This window comes from Macaca fascicularis, chromosome 8 (assembly GCF_037993035.2).
Source record: "Macaca fascicularis isolate 582-1 chromosome 8, T2T-MFA8v1.1".
NCBI classification, from domain to species: domain Eukaryota; kingdom Metazoa; phylum Chordata; class Mammalia; order Primates; family Cercopithecidae; genus Macaca; species Macaca fascicularis.
In genome coordinates, this window is record NC_088382.1 from 8,698,120 (window position 1) to 8,715,140 (window position 17,021).

The following is a 17,021-nucleotide window of genomic DNA, read 5'->3' on the forward strand; positions in this document are numbered from 1 at the left end:
ATGGCAGGAGCTCATGCCAAGGTGCTGAGCACGGGGCCTACGGAGCGCTTCTTTCTGCTGTGGCTGACATCAAACAAGACGCTGATACGGCTTCCAGAGAGAAAGTCACTCGATGAGACACTGAAACGTGTGACCTAGGAGCCTGTGAAGGTCGAAGAACAAACCAACAAACCAAACGGTTTTGTTTGTTTTTCAAATACCACAGCCTGTTTTTTCTTTGTTTTCTTTTTCTTTTTTTTTTTTTTTTTTTTTTTTTTAGACGGAGTCTTGCTCTGTGGCCCGGGCTGGAGTGCAGTGGTCGGATCTCAGCTCACTGCAAGCTCCGCCTCCTGGGTTTATGCCATTCTCCTGCCTCAGCCTCCAGAGTAGCTGGGACTACAGGCACAAGCCACTTGCCCGGCTAGTTTTTTTGTATTTTTTAGTAAAGGCGTGGTTTCACCGTGTTAGCCAGGATGGTCTCGATCTCCTGACCTCATGATCCGCCTGTCACAGCCTCCCAAAGTGCTGGGATTAAAGGATGGAGCCACCGTGCCCGGCCCTTTTTTCTTCCAAGAGAAGGGGCTGTGCTGCCGGGAGGCAGTGCTTCGAGCTCTAATGGATGGAACACTGCTAACCAGCGAAGGTGGAGAGAGGGCACCCGTCTGAGAGGATGAAGAGGCAGCAAAGCACAGCTGGCCTCGGGGAACCGGAAGCCACAGGGACATCAGGCTGGGTGCTGCTATCTGCCGGCCACTGGCTGGGGGTCTGTACTGGGCCTGGAGGGACATCCCTGACACTCTCCACCGGATGCCAGGGGCACCCCCAGCCCCAGGTGAGAACCAGGGATCCCATGGTGAATGAGGCCAGCCTGTGGGCTGTGGGCCTGGGACAGCTCTGCACATCTTAATAGAAAAATTTGATTCTATTTTGTGGGACTTTGGTGACACCAATGGCTGGTCAGTGCTGTCCGTCAGGAAGTGATTTGATGACAGATTAGAGAAGGGGCTGCCAAGGCCAGCGGGGCACTCGCTGCCTGGGTCCAAGGAAAAGGAAATAAAGGCTGGCGATGTGACAGTGTCGGGGAGCACAGAGGGAAGGAACTGGTGGAGACACAGGGCTGGCCCTGCCCAGGGCTACGAGCAGGTACCCGGGGGTTGTCCTATTAATTCTTCTCACGGCACCAAGAGGCAGCTGTGAGGATCCCTCTCCTGAGGACAGAACTGCTCCAGAACCACACAGCGAGGATCCACAGAACCAAGATCCGGGCCAGCTCCACAGCGGGCGATCTTGACCCCTCACCCGTCGTCCTGAGGCAGGGATCAGAGCCCTCTGGACACACAGACGCTCCCAGGAACTGCAGGAAGGGGAAGCAGATGCCCCGGACCAGCGGCAGGACCCAGGGATTCTGCCCTCCAGGTCACATGGGGACCAGCCACTGCACAGGTGGACACACGGTGCTTTAACCTGCGCTGGGGAAAGGAGCCCTCGCTCTCAGGGTGGAGACCGCAGCTCGATCGGGCCGGCCTCCCTGCTGGGCACAGCCTGAGCCAGAGGACCAAGGCCAGAGAGGATTACCAAGGTTCACCTGGCCAGGTTCCAGCAGCCCCCGACGAGGCCACTACCCTCAGCTGAACAGCCCGGTCCATCACCAAGCCCCACCCTCTTCTGCCAGCCCTGCCCCCACAAGGCCCCGCCTCTCGCATGCAAGCCCCGCCCCCAAGACCCAGCTTGCCTGCAGCACCACCCCACTGGCTCCACCCCATCTCCTGCAAGCCCCCTCCCCAAGCCCCAGCTCACCTGCATCCCCACCTACTAGGCTCCACTCCTCACCTGCAAAGAGCCACCCCTCACTAAGCTCCTCCCATCACTTGCATAGCCCTGCCCAACATAGCACTCCCTTCTAGAAACCCTAGACACACTAAGGTTTCTGCAGCCAAACCTGATGATTCGCTGAGTATGAGCACGAAGACTCAGTGCCCTGATCTGTTCAGTCAGGTTTTGCCATCAAATAGTTTGCTCTAAACTTCTGCAGAATCTTTCAGTTTTCTGAGCCATTTGGGTTTCAAAATTATAAAGAAGAAATTGTGGACCTATACTTACTTGGGTTTATATTAAAATGGATTCATTTGTTTTTTGTTTTGTTATTTGCTTAAACCTTTTCCAATTTTTTTTTTTTTTTTTAGCATAGTAACTAAAAATGACAACCCTTCACATATTTGGCCAGCTGTTGGCTCTGTGCTATGCTTGATGTTGCAGCAAATGTAAAAGACAAACAGCTTACTGTCTAGAGAGCCTGATGCGGCTGTGACTGGAGGCACATGGTGGATGCCATGCGGAGGGCCAAGGACAAGGGCGGGAGGAGGAGTGGGAGCTGCTGCTGCTGGGGGGAGAGGGAAGAGCTGGAGAGGGTGGTGTGAGAAAGCAGCTGCCTCTGGGCAGGGCTCCAGAAAGGGAGCCAGACAAGTGACTAGGGGGTTCCAGGCAAGGTCCAGGCATGGGAGTCCTGACAACAGACTTAGTGCATTTGTGAAATCCTGCAAAGGTCGGGCAGACAGACACCTGAGTTTATAGTACTGGCTAGTATTAATAAGGGCCTCACCCAGAGTGGTAGATTCTTCTCCTTTATTTTTCAAGTTTTACTGAAATGTACTTATTTTTGAGACTGGGACTCACCCTGTCGCCCAGGCTGGAGTGCGGTGGTGTGATCTTGGCTCACTACGGCCTCGAACTCCTGGTCTCAAGCGATCCTCTCACCTCAGTCTCCCAAGCAACTGGGACAAGGTGCCACCACGCCTGGCTCATTTTGTGTGTGTGTGTGTAGGGGTAGGTGTAGGTGGAAACTTTGTTGTCTAGGATGGTCTCAAACTCCTGAGTTCAAGCAATCCTCTTGTCTTGTGTATTAGTCTAATCTCACACTGCTATGAAGAAATACCTAAGACTGGGTAATTTATAATGAATGAGCCAAAAAGTAAGGAAGTTTAATTGACTCACAGTTCTGCATGGCTGGGGAAGCCTCAGGAAACTTACAATCATGGTGGAAGGCACCTCTTCACAGGGTGGTATGGAAGAGAATGACAAGTGAAGGGGGAAGCCCCTTATAAAACCATCAGATCTCGTGAGAACATACTCACTGTCATGAGAATAACATGGGGGAACCGCCCTCATGATGCAATTACCTCCTACCAGGTCCCTCCCACAACATGTGGGGATTATGGGAACTACAATTCAAGATGAGATTTGGGTGGGGACGAGGCCAAACCATATCACCTTGGCCTTCCAAAGTGCTGGGATTAAAGGTGTGAGCCACTGTGTCCAGCCATAGAAACTTATGATAAGTCATGTTTCTTGTTTGAGAAATAGCTACCATGAGCGCTATTATTATTAAAGCTATATATTATTAGAGAGCAGACATCTCACTGTATCTGCTGATTTTAAATGCATTGATCATCTGATACAAAGTACGGTAAGCTTGGAAACAAGTAATTTAACAGCGGTAGATGATGCAGGTCGTAGTGGGCTGCTTTATGCATGACTGTTGGATGGCAGGCTCCCTAGATTGGGCTGAGGAGACCCGAGGTCTCACCTCTGCCAGTGACTTGCTGTGTGTGCTTGGCCAGGTGACTCACGGCACCTGGACGGAGGGAGTGGCAAGTGGCGTGGTGATCACAGGGACGTGGTATGTGATTGAGGGAGAGGGCCGGCTGGCCTGACTGGAAGAGAAGACAGTTTCTTTCATACCGAGGAGTATGGACACTTACCAGGAGGCTTGCCTAAGGTAGGAGAAGATCTTCCACCCTGCCCCAGGAGTGGGGAGTCTTTCATCTTTTTGGGGGGCATTTCTATCCTCCCAGCCCCTCCAGCTGTTCTGGAAGCACCAGCTTTGTGCTTACAGCTACCACCGAGAATCCATCCCAAACTAGGAGAAGCAAAGACTGATCCTGGACCGTCTCCCCGCTGTCGCCGGCTAGCCCACTCCAGCATTGCCCCTTCTGCAGGCCCGTGCTTCGCACTACAGGAGATTATATGCACAGAAACAGGAGGCACACAGCCGATGTTGGAAGGGGTGCTGTGTTACTGAGGTGCAGTACACAAAATCAGGAGGCACTCAGCAGGTGTTGGAAAGGGTGCTGTGTTACTTAGGACTTAGGTGCAGCACAGTACCGTGGGAAGGGCAGACACCAGGGCGAATCCTGGCTCTGATTCGGGCAGCTTGCTTCATCACCCTGAGCCTCAGTTTTTTCATCTGTAAATGAGGATGAGAATACCTCCGTCACAGGATTCTATGTGACATGATTAGAAAATGCCTAGCCAAAAAAGAATAAAAAATTTAAAAAATAAAAAAATGGAAAATACCTAGCCAGTAATAAGCACTCAAAAATATACATATATACACACACATTCTCATCTGCCTTTTTTAGGTCTTACTTTCCTTGTTTGTAGGATAAGGGACTTGGACAGGATGGTTCTATTCTCTCCAGCTCTGAAATACTGGCTTCCCGGCACCATCTAATTTCAGGCAGAAAAGCCAGTTTTCTCAGTGTGTCGAAGATCACCATTTCACAGGCTATTTTGTCTACGTTTAACTGCTCGTGTTTTTCTGGTTAACTCAGGTGACATGTGTTCCCGAGTTGTTCCTGACGGCCATGAAGCTCAGCCACGATGACAGAGGAGCCAGGTATTTACACCTGGCCAGAGAAGACACGAATAATCTGTTCAGGTACATCGTGCATTGTAAGAACATGGTCTTGAATGTTTTATTTAAATCAAGGATGTCCAATCTTTTGGCTTCTCTGTGCCACAACTGTCTTAGGCCACACACTAAATACACTAACACTAAGGACAGTTGATGAGCTAAAAAAAAATAAATAGAGGACCTCAATGTTTTAAGAAAGTGTAGGGATTGTGTTGGGATGCATTCCAAGCCATCCTGAGCATGCGGACTGCAGGCTGTGGGTTAGACAAGCTTGGTTTAAAGCACTGACTGTATGTTACGTGGTTTAAATATCATCTCACTAGTATTTTTATTGACAGAGCATCTTGAAAAATAAGGAAAAGCTTACACGGACTTACAATCTCATCAAAATACAATGTTATAGTCGGAATCAATGATTTACATTAGAGTTGGGAGACCCTGTGTTGGAGAATTGTGGTGTCAGAATGATAATTTCTAGTAGCCTGAGGTGATGATGCATCTGGGAACTGTGTCCGCAGCACTAAGATGAACGTTTTGTATTCTAGTCATTCTCCTTCCCTAGCGTTCTGTTCCTCCCCGTCCCTGGCCTTCTGTTCCTTATTCCTACCCCTTCCCTGGCATGCCGTTCCTTCTTCCCTAGCGTGCAGTTCGGCACCACTCCCATGGACAGTACTGGTGTTCCTCACATTCTTGAGCATACCATCCTTTGTGGGTCTCGGAAATATCCGTGCAGAGACCCTTTCTTCAAAATGTTGAACCGGTCCCTCTCCACGTTCATGAACGCCTTCACAGGTAAGACCAGCATCCTGAACGGAAAACCACGTTTGCATTTGCCAGGCGCACCCACTGGAATTCAGTTAGTTTCTGAGAAGAGATGACAGGAGTGGGCAATTAATGTTCTAGAAAAATTTTTACCTCTCTCTACTTGAAGGACGTTAGAAATTTCATTCTTCAGGAAAGCCACATGGTAGCGAGATTATAAAAACCAGCATTTGAATAAAAGGTACGTGAACTTTTCCCAGAAAGGTTCAAAACAGTTTTCTCTTGGGGATATCACTACAATGCCAGGCCTCCAGAGTTACCACTAACATTGATGTTTGACTTTTAGTAAGACTGACGCTAGTGAATAGGGTGACGATGAACAGTGCTGTTCATCTGTGAACACTCTGTGAAGGAGTGACATGGAAGAGCAAGTTAAATCCATGCTCTTACAGAATGAGGTCATCTTTGTAGACGTGTGAAAGTCTCTGGAGACACTTGAGAGAGTTTAGATGTTCGCTGAAGAAAGCCCTGGTGCCCGTCCAGTGCAGATCCTGAGATGGGATGGGAAAGCCGGCACTCAGGGTGATGAGCTGGGACAGCTGCTGAGATTGGGGGCCAGAGCATGGAGCCACTGCTCCATCTCAAGAATAGGTACAACTTACTATCCTAGGACAAAGGGGAAATGAGGCTTGAGATTCAATAATTTTAGTAGAAATCTGTTAAATTTTACAATTTCACTTTTCCTTTGTACCCAGCTAGTGATTATACTCTGGATCCATTTTCCACACAAAATCCCAAGGACTTTCAGAATCTCCTCTCAGTGTATTTGGATGCCACCTTTTTCCCAGGTTTACGTGAGCTGGATTTCTGGTATGTCATGAGTGATTAACTAGTTGATACAGACTTTAGTATTTGAGTTACTGTCAGCTTATAATTATTTGTCCTTAGGCAGGAAGGATGGCGGCTGGAACATGAGAATTCCAGCGACCCCCAGATGCCCTTGGTCTTTAAAGGAGTCATCTTTAATGAGATGAAGGCAGGGTTTGTAAGTTTTCTTTTTTATGTTGTGTTCAGCTTACCTTACCCATGAACCGTACCATGATATAGACACATCTGAAAGATGGTTGATTTTTCTTCAATATTCTCATTATAGGTGACATGTTCTTGGATTAGCTGGGGTCAGTGCTGTGAGCAGAAGCCAGGGGGTAGCAGGGCCAGGCTGCTGTTCTTCCCAGCAGGTCTCAGACCATGTCTGACGACCCCCGCGTATGATCTGCAGTGAGACAGAAGCTATTTTCATACCACTATCAACACATTGTCTTTTTCACTCATTCTTGCCCAAGTACATGGTGTACTTTCTAGAGGCTGTGTGGTGAGGTGTGTGACACACAGTAAGCTGGATACAGAGCAGATGGGGGAGTCCAGCTTCACCTCTGAGCCAGACACTACACACAGGTACCTACACAGGCAAAAAAAGCCCACATAATCAAAAGCTGTTTGGGTCCTCGTTAAAACCCATTTTTGCCTAGTGTTCCATTATTGGAATCCTAAGCTTGTGGGAGTTGTTTATATCCTACAGCTCAAGGTCATTGCCAAAGTCTGATTTTTACAAAAAAAATTGCAACCTCAGGAATAAATGGGTTAATTTTTCAGAGTGTAAAGGAATCTTGAAACCATTTTGGATTAAGAGCTGCTGTCCTGGGCCAGTGTCTTCATGTCCCCTTGTGACTTTGACAACCTGCCTGTGCTGGTGTCCCTGAGGCTCATGGGTGGCCTGCTCTCTGATTTCCGTAGCCCCCCTCAGCTGGTGAACTATTTCTTACCTTTTCATTCTCAATTTGGTGGTCTTTTCTTCCAAGGAGTCTTCTTGAAACTCAAGTTGGGGTGACAGCTTCTCCCCACTTCCCTCGTGGCTGGAAGGCAGACCTGGTGATCCCTCCGATTTACAGCCCTCGGCTATGCGTTTGTTGCAACACATATCAAAAAGTCCATTGTTCTCAATCCTTGAGCCCTGTGCGTGGGTGATGAGTGATTGAATACAGTGTTAAGCAATGCCTGCAGCGGTGTCTTTTTTTGTTTGTTTGTTTTTTTTACCAGTAGAAGAGTTTTATTTGCAAAGTATTACAGGCATATGCACCAGAATGTGATCAACTGGCTGTATTATAAGTAATGTAGCATGTGTGTATTATTTTATATATACATATTCTTATTTATTTACTTCACATTTCAAGACAGACAATGAGAGGATATTCTCCCAGCACCTTCAAAACAGACTTCTTCCCCACCACATGTACTCAGTGGTCTCTGGGGGTGACCCACTGTGCATCCTGGAGCTTACGTGGGAGCAGCTTAAGCAATTTCATGCCACTCACGATCACCCAAGCAATGCTAGGTAATATTTTGTTGGAAATTTTGATGGTGGATTGTGAAAAGTTGACTTGTTTGTGTTCTTACATTTTCATGACATGGCTTCTCTCACATTTAGCGATGCTTAAGAAATATCTAAGTGTAGGTAAGATTCTTGGCCTAAGTTTGCCTATCTTACTTGGACATTGATTTTGGACATTTACAATGATAGTCTTCAGTGGGCTCAGCATGGTGGTTACAAACACGGTGTTTAGAAAACCCCAGAGAAGGTTCCTGGCCCCCAGCTTCTTGCCTCACTTCCAGCTTTGTTGCATGGAGAGTGGGGGTGCATGCATGGTGCCCACTCCGACACAGGGTGTGTGAAGCTTCGAGCCTGTCCTTGGCACGGGGAAGTGCTCTTCCGATAGTGGATGCAGTCACAGAACTTTAATCACATCCTCACTTTCTGATACATCGCTTGTTTCTTATGTCACTAATATAAGGTCATTATCATAATAATATAGTTATATGTATTATATAAAATACTAATAATTTCCACATAAATGCTAATGTAAAAACATATTTCCAAGATTATTTTACGTAAAAAGAATTATGAAAACTTTCAAGCATACAGAAAAGTAGACTAGGATAATGAGCCCCTAAACACTTATCACAGAATAGATATCCTTTTCCTTGTGAAGTTTTTGGAAGTAAATTATGAACGTCATCATTTACCCCTAAATATTTGAATTTGTGACCCTAAAATATGAGGATTCTTTCTTATATGAGCTAATGCCATTTTCAGTTTTAATAGCATAAAACATACTTTCTTAAAACTGCCTATTTCTTATTCCATATTCAAATTTTCTAGTTGGCCTCAAAGTGTTTGTGGCACAGGGTCCCACAGATCACAGCTGCTCAGCCTGGGTCTCTCCCGGGCACCCTCTCGGACGGCAGAGGAGTGTGCAGGCCGGGTTTCCTCCGGGCGCTCTCACTTTCCAGGTGGCCTGGCTGCTCCTGTGTGGTGTTGGGTGCCATGTTCCTGTGTTTCCTGAGAACTGGAACTTAGATCCAAAGACTTAGTTTGAGTCAGGCTGTGCCTTTTGAAGCAGAGTCCCTCGTGGGGAGCTCTGCATAGATGGCCACATCCTACCTTCCTGTGAGGCCTGCTTGCCTCCACTGGGGGTCTCACGCCAGCGGGGTGCATGCTGAGAGTCGGCCACTGTCTTGTGAAGATCTGCTTTCTCCCTTCAGCCACGGAGTAGCTGGTGCACTTGAGTTTCTGGTGTCCTGTGATAATGAGTTCCTCATACACCTATTAATGGTTTTCATGTTCATTGAGGATTATTGCCTGAATCATTTATTAGAGTTTGTGAAGTTTTCAAATTCTGTAATTCTTCATTCGTTTGCTGGACTTCTTCAAAGAAGAGCTCCACATCAGCTGGGGCTGTCGGGTTATCTTGAAATATGGTTCTGTGGAAAAGGCAGGGGTGGCTGCTCTCCCTGGGAAGTCCAGTTTGAGGAGGAGTTAGGGTGGTGCAGGAACTACCTCTAATGATGACAGAAGAGGCTGTCTTTTTTTTTTTTTTTTTTTTTTAAAGACAGGGTCTGGTTCTGTCCCCAAGGCTGGAGTACAGTGGCATGGTCTTAGCTTACTGCAGCCTCAGCCTCCTGAGCCACCTCAGCCTCCTGAGTAGCTGGGACTACAGGTGTGCACCACCATGCCCAGCTAGTGCTTATATTTTTTTGTAGAGACAGAGTCTCACCATGGTGCCCAGGCTGGTGTCGATCTCCTGAGTTCAAACAATCTGCCCACCTTGACCTCCCAAAGTGCTAGGATTACAGGTGTAAGCCACTGCGCCCACCATGGGGAAGAGAGTTCTTTCTTTTCTTCTTTTTTCCCCTTGTCTTCTTTGGTTTGTTTTTTAGTACCACTGTGACCTCACAGAAATATTTCTGTACACGTACATATTTGAGACTATGTGATCAGATGGAATTTAGTTTTATGCCCACATTTGCCCTAGCTGTTGGCCCATTTTGGTCTCACTTCTTTGGTTTCTACGCCCCCACTCCCACCTCCCTAAAGCATGCACAGCCAGGCCCTCCCTGCTCCAGAGGCTCAACTGTCTGTTTCCCAGGGAGCTCTGATTTCTGTGGCTAGTGGGGAAGCGCCTTTGGAGAGTAGCATCTGGACACTAGGGGTGGTGATTGCTCCTGGATTCTCTCAACCCCAAGAGTATAAAGTTTGTTTCTAAATTCTAGAATGAGACATTTCTGAAGGTTCTTTAAGATACTAGTTCCCCAAACCTTAACCATAGCTCAGGCAACATAGTAAAGAAAAAGATAAATTCTGTCATTGTAACCTTTTTCCTCTGGTTGAATAAATGTTATCTTTATTAACATGTATAACCTTGAACTTGTTAACAAAAATTGAGCTTTGTGAAATTGTCAGTTGGATTACTCTATTACTGTACTAGGGTTATAAAGTATTTTAACAGATACCTCATTTGGTTTTTGTCACATCTCTAGATGAAGTTTAAAATGAAAGATCAATGTTTGGCTAGGTGTGGTGGCTCATGCCTGCAAATCCAAGCAGTTTGGGAGGCCAAGATGGGAGGATTGCTTGAGGCCAGGAGTTTGAGACCAGCATGGGTAACAGTGAGAACCCATCTGTAAAACTTAAAAATTAGCCCACTGGGCGTGGTAGCTCATGCCTGTAATTCCAGCATTTTGGGAGGCCGAGGTGGGGAGATCACCTGAGGTCAGGAGTTCAAGACCAGCCTAATCAACATGGTGAAACTCTATCTCTACTAAAAATACAAAAATTAGCCGGGCGTGGTGGCAGGCACCTGCAGTCCCAGCTACTCAGGAGGCTGAGGCAGGAGAATGGCGTGAACCCGGGAGGAGGAGCTGGCAGTGAGCGGAGATTGCACCACCCGCACTGCAGCCTGGGTGACACAGCGAGACACCGTCTCAAAAACAAAAACAAAAACAAAAACAAAGGCTGGACATGATACACAAGGTGACCCCAGGAGACTCCTGTGCAGAGTAAAAATGAACCGCAGCACTAAACTCAGTCCCTGAAGTCCCTGCGGGATTCTCCCCACCTCCCACCCCTGGATCCACCTGCACCCACCCAGAAAGAACAGTGACATGACCCCACAGCAGGAGATCACTAGCGGTGGCCGCCGCACCCCAGGTAGCTGGGCCACCCCCAGGGTTTCACAGGTGGAGAGGGAGCCTGGGAACTTGCATTTCTAGCAATTTCCAGGTGACAGGGCACCACACTTAAAAATACACAATACTAGGTCCTGAAAGGACTTCTATTCACTTGCACATTGGTGGGATGGAGCCCTACATTGCGAAGGGCTTTTCTTCACGTGTCGTCCTTGAGCTCAGGGGCTGGCAGACAGGAAGCCCGCAGAGCTCCTGACACCTCCCTGGAGGGATGAGAAAGTTGAGGCTCTGAGGGGGATAAACTGATTACTGGAATGTAACGACCTTAGTGAAGTGGTGAAGCTGCAGTGTAAACCCTAGTCTTATTTCATTTTAACTTTCAAGACTTCCTGATTTCCTCTATTACAATGCCTGTGCCTTAGAGTCACCAATGGGAACTTGAAGGAAAATAATGCCTGCTGAGGCCAGATGCTCACTTCATTGCCTGGGGGTGGAGCCTGTGTGGTTCTAAGCCCTCCCTCTGAACTTCTGAATGGTGAGGACTGCAAATCAGCTGCCTCCTGCTGGGCCCTGCAGGGTGAAACCTGAGGAAGCCCCAGGAACATTCAGTGAGGGGTTAGGTTGGAGGAGAACATGGTTGGATGAAAAGTAAGAAGGAAATGCACCAGCATTTACTGGCAGGCTCTGTCACCCACAGGACAGGGAGGAAGACATGCACACCTGCAGTACGGGCTTTCAAATGTCACCTGTTTCACCATCTCCTTAGGGCTCTCTAGGGCCCCAGCACACAGATATTTGGGACAAAGGGCAGTTTCAGTGTCTTTCACTCCACACTCAAGCTACAGATTGTCCTTATATCTCAGGTATCCTGGGGATAATCCATCTCGTTTCGTTTTGGTTTTGGGAGCCCAACCCAAGAACCGAATAACTTTCCTAAGGATTTCCAGGAGAAAACATCTTCCCACCAAAGAAGAACTTTACCATTTGGAAAAACACCTCTTCGTCATTTGCAAAAACCCCAGTTTTCAGGGAAGTGATAATCTTGTCATGAGAACCAAAGATAAAGTTGGAGATAACGCGGGAGTGGTTACATAGGAAATACGTGGTCATTACTCTGACCAATTATTAAATCACTTTCTTCACATGACACACTTTTTAACACCTTCTTACTAAACCACAGTGCGGGTAAGACAGTCACAAGACCGCTTCTTCCTTGAGTCAGAATCATCCCCGGCCCACACCAGGGCCAGCAAGAATGACTGAGGTCACCCTTATTTCCTGGCTACTTGGAGGAGCTGGATTTCCCATTTTACAAATCTCAGTTTCCTGGGATTCTGCTCTGATAAAATCTAAACTGTATTTAAAAAAAAAAAAAAGGAAGGAATAGGCTGGCCGCGATGGCTCATGCCTGTAATCCCAGGGCTTTGGGAGGCCAAGGCAGGAAGATCACGAGGTCAGGAGATTGAGACCATCCTGGCTAACAGGGTGAAATTCTTCTCTACTAAAAATACAAAGAAAATTGAGCCGGGCGTGGTGGCATGCGCCTGTAGTCCCAGCTACTTGGGAGGCTTAGGCAAGAGAATCGCTTGAATCCGGGAGGCGGAGGTTACAGTGAGCCGAGATTCCGCCACTGCACTCCAGCCTGGGTAACAGAGCGAGATTCCGTCTCATAAAAAAAAAAAAAAAAAAAAAAAAAAAAAAAAAAAAAAAAAAAAAAAAAGTAAGAATAGATGAAATCTAATGAAATAATCTAATTCTATCCTTTTACCTCCTCCGTTGTCTGGAGTACTAAAGCTCCCTGCCTCGCCCTCTCTCACGGCACTGAACTGCTTTTCCTGAATTTTCCCACACTGCTGATCACTCACTTGTTAATTTTGATGCATACATTCGTTTTGAGAAATAAAGTCAGTTTGCCGACTGCTGCCACTGGTTTGTCAGAAAATGAGCTTGCACTGCGCTGATCTCACTCCTGCTGCCAAAGCTCCTTCTCGGGGTCTCTCCTTTGACAATGTAGGGATTAGGTAGGCATGGGGAGGTGGGATACCAAGGGGGAATTCTGTCAACGTGCTGTTCCCCCCTCCCCACCCCCGCCGGGTCAAAGTCATCGAGACGGGGGCCTCTCTGACTATCTGGACTGTGCAGACCACCATGTCTTCCGGTAGGGTCAGGGGAGGGCTTGAGATAAATCTGTAGTGCCCTTCACTCAACCACCGGCTCACTGTCCACCTCAAGTGCCCCAAGCGCCATCGCTGCCGGGCGATATGTGGATGTGTCGGTGACAAAATGGAAAGTCTCTGGTCCCGGCGGAGCTTGTTCCGATCAGGAGAGACCCGAAAGCAAGAAACACAGTGAACAAATGCATGATGCCCAGGGGTGGATGGCCATAAGCACTAAGGAGAAAAATAACAAGTGGGGTGGGGGTGTTAAGAGGGTGGGGAGGAGGAAGGGCTGCCATTGACAATCGGAGAGCCTGCAGACTTGCCTGAGAGTGACGTTTGGGGAAAGAAGGAAAGGGAAGAAGGGAAGGGAGGTTAGCTAAGTGGACATCTGGGAAAGAGCTCAGGCAGCAGAGGGGCTGGGGCGGGGGGGCACTGGCAGCGTGCTGCATTCCAGGGTCCTCTGCGTGGCTGGGTGTCAGCCCTCCCCTGCACATCCCTCAGGGCCTCCGCAGAAACACCCACACGGGGACCTTCTACATAAAGGCAGGACACGCCACCCATCGCCGTGACCACACTGTCCCTCAGAGGAGTCGCTGGCCACGTGCATCCCGTCCACATGGAGATGAACTTTAAGATTCTTTACACAATGGATTTCAAAGACTTAGTATGGAAAACGGTGTAAAATATTAAACAACACAATAACTGATTGTTATCAAAATAGTGGGCTGAATGCTGAATATTAAACAGTTTTTTTTTTGCTTTTTTTTTTTTTAAACTTTTTTTTCTTTAGATAGGGTCTCACTCTGTTGCCCAGGCTGGAGTGAACCTGTGCAGTCACAGCTCACTGCAGCCTCCAACTCCTGGGCTCAGGCAATCCTCCCACCTCAATCTCCCACGGGGCTGGGACTGTAGGTGTGCACCGCCACATCCGACTCATCGTTTTGTATTTTTGGTAGCAACTGGGTCTCTCCATGTTGCCCAGGCTGGCCTCAAACTCCTGGGCTCAAGTGATCCACCTGCCTTGGGCTCCCGAAGTGCTGGGATTACAGGCGTGAGTCATGGCACCCGGTGTCCCCCTCTCCTGGCCCGCCTTTCTTTAATGTGGCAACTAGATAATTTAAAATTGCATAAATAACACAAGCCACCCACACAGGCCCCAATCCTGGGAGATGCTCCCGTTGGAGAAACGTCCAAGAAGCGGATCTGCTTGGATTTGCAAACGGCCCCTCTGGCCCCAGGGGGATCTGCTGTGCAGAGCTGCTCTGGAATCGGCTCTTCAATACCGCCCTTGAGTGTACTGTGCACCTCCTGACTTTCGACCAGCACAAAGCTCCTTATTAAACGCTGACAAAAATTCCTTCCATTCCAGGTGCCATAATGGATTCATTAATTTCCTATTGATAGGTTTTTGCTGGTTTTCCCACTTTCTACTATTCTAAGCACTGCTGTGAAGACTCTCCTTTTACCCCACCTGCCCGTGTCTGCCGCAGCTCACACGCTCTGCCTTCCAGCGGTAATAGCTGAGTGCCCATTTACCCGCCGCCCCAACACACTCAAGTCCCTGGGTCTCCTCGGCGGGGTGTGTCTGTGGGCACAGGGCTGCCCTGCCACATGCCCCACCCCATAAGCTTCCATCTGTGGCCGCTTCTTGTGAGACCCTAAACTCATGACCTCCCCTCCTGTCCTCTCCTCTCCACAGAGCCACCCTTATCGGAGACAGTCAGTCTGCTTCCCAGTCAGTCGGCTTCCCTCCACCTGCTTCCCAGTTCCCCTAAGGCAAATCCAAGGTCCTCCTCTGGGCCACCCTCCTCTACCGACTCCTCCCTCACCGTGGGGTCAGGTCAAAGGGCCCCAACTAGAGGCTCCCCTGGGCCCTTTCATAAGACAGGAAATTTCTTCTCAGGTCCAGCTACAGGCACATTGTACCCGTGCCTCACCGCAGGAGTGAGAGCTCCAGGGGCATAAAGGGCTTGGTTCTTTTGCCTAAAACCTGCCCTGACTCACCAAAGGTGGTCCGTTAATGTGTGAAATGATTACAGAAACACAGAAATAAGGCTAGGTGTGGTGCCTCAAGCCTGTAATCCCAGCATTTTGGGAGGCCAAGGTGGGTGGATCACTTGAGGTCAGGAGTTCGAGATCAGCCTGACCAACACGGTGAAACCCCATCTCTACTAAAGATACACATTCACACACACACACACACACACACACACACACACAAAACCCAGGTGGGCGTGGTGGCGCAAGTCTGTAATCCCAACTACTTGGGAGGCTGGGACAGAAAAATCACTTGAACACAGGAGGCAGAGGTTGCAGTGAGCCCAGATCAAGCCACTGCACTCCAGCTGGGCAACAGAGGGAGACTCCATCTCAAAAAAAAAACCCCACACACAGAAACAAAATCTTAATTGTAGTAAGACACAGCTGAAAAGATATGAAGGAATGACTCCCCGAGGCTACTGGATGCCAAACTTTCAATCATTTTCCATTCAGAAAACTTCAGATCAGATCATTTACATATGTACGTTAAGACAAGGTGTCCTATATTAATGAATCTTCTCCGTCAAAATCCTGGTCAAAGTCAGAAAACAATCCCAAAGGACTCCTGGGAGCATCTCACGTTGGAGAAACCTGGAGAAGTGGAAAAGCTGATCTGCAGGATTTGCAAACCGCCCCACTAGCCCCAGGGGGACCCACAGCACCGGCGCCCTCCCCCTACCGGTGAGAGTCGGAGCCTCACTCAGACCCACACAGTCAGGATCTGCACCTCCGAAGGCTCCCCCAGGAGACTCTGGGCACATGGAAGCTGGGAAGACAGCAAATGGGCTCTGGGGTCAGGGGGGCCCAGCACAGTCCAGCCTTTTCTCTTTTGGCTCCTGAAGACTTTCACTGTAGATGTGTGTTAGGGAAGAGGGGAGTGAAGAAAGAGACAGGGAGAGAAGACAGAGAACGAGTGATGCCTCCATTCTGCAGAGGAAAACACTGAGACCCTAATCAGCACTCCAGACTGCCGGGCCAGGGCGGGACTTATAAGTAAGTCTCTGCCTCTCAGTGCTCTGGTCTGCCATGTGTCTGGCTGCCTCTTCCATCCTGACAAGCACAATGACTGCAATTCCAAACAAAGCACTGGGAGTTGGGGGTGAAGATGGAGAGAACCGAGGAGTGGGGAGGGAAACGGCAGCCTCTGGGCAGCTACTCTCTAATATACACAAACACACCAGAAAGGGCTTGTAGAAAAGAAACACAAAACGCAACCCAACTACTGACACATGGCCCTCTGTTCCATATTCACCCGCACGTTCTTAGCAGAAAGGCAACTGTGAACGTGCAATCTGGTATCCTGAAGTTTGCCCTGACCACGTTGTTACCGTATCTTCATCTTTCTAATTTTAATTGTTTCTGACGGCCCATCCGATTGGTAGAGCTTATTTAAACAGCCCTGATTCTCCCTGATAAAAGGTTGGAGTCCTGTATCAAAAGCTTTTAGTTTTATGTAACCAAGAAGGAAAACATGCTTCTTTTGAAAGATGAGAAAATGTCTAGCTTCGAAGGGTCCTCCGAGTATGGCACACAAAGCGGTCTGCATTCATAGAAAATGATGCCATCACACAAATCTCCCACTGTGCCACAGGGTGACACTATCACTCATCATCTGCCTCCCAGACCCAGTAATTTCTGCAAAATCAATTACTGCACTTTACGCTGAAAAGATCCCATCGAAGAATGTGTGTGCACAGGATGGTGAGGGGCGCCGGAGCTGTGTGAGGCGAAATGGCACTGTTCTCAGATTCCCCTTCCATCCTACTGGGCTCCGAAGCATTGCTTCAGAGATTTTCCATTTTATCTTATAATTAAATAATATGAACTTTACCGGGGGAAGAAAAGCAGCCCATCACATTGGTACT

The 17,021-nt window shown here is 48.3% G+C and overlaps 1 protein-coding gene and 1 long non-coding RNA gene across 2 annotated transcripts in view; one reads left to right on the plus strand and one right to left on the minus strand.

Annotated features, from left to right (window-relative positions):
- Window positions 1-17,021, plus strand: part of DEFB108B (defensin beta 108B) — an 875,574-nt gene that overhangs the window by 673,182 nt on the left and 185,371 nt on the right. The window lies entirely within an intron of this gene.
- Window positions 6,485-7,331, minus strand: LOC135964606 (uncharacterized). Its single transcript, XR_010577109.1, has 2 exons — window positions 7,258-7,331; window positions 6,485-6,707 (listed from the first exon to the last, which is right to left on the minus strand). It is a non-coding gene; the product is annotated as an uncharacterized lncRNA (long non-coding RNA).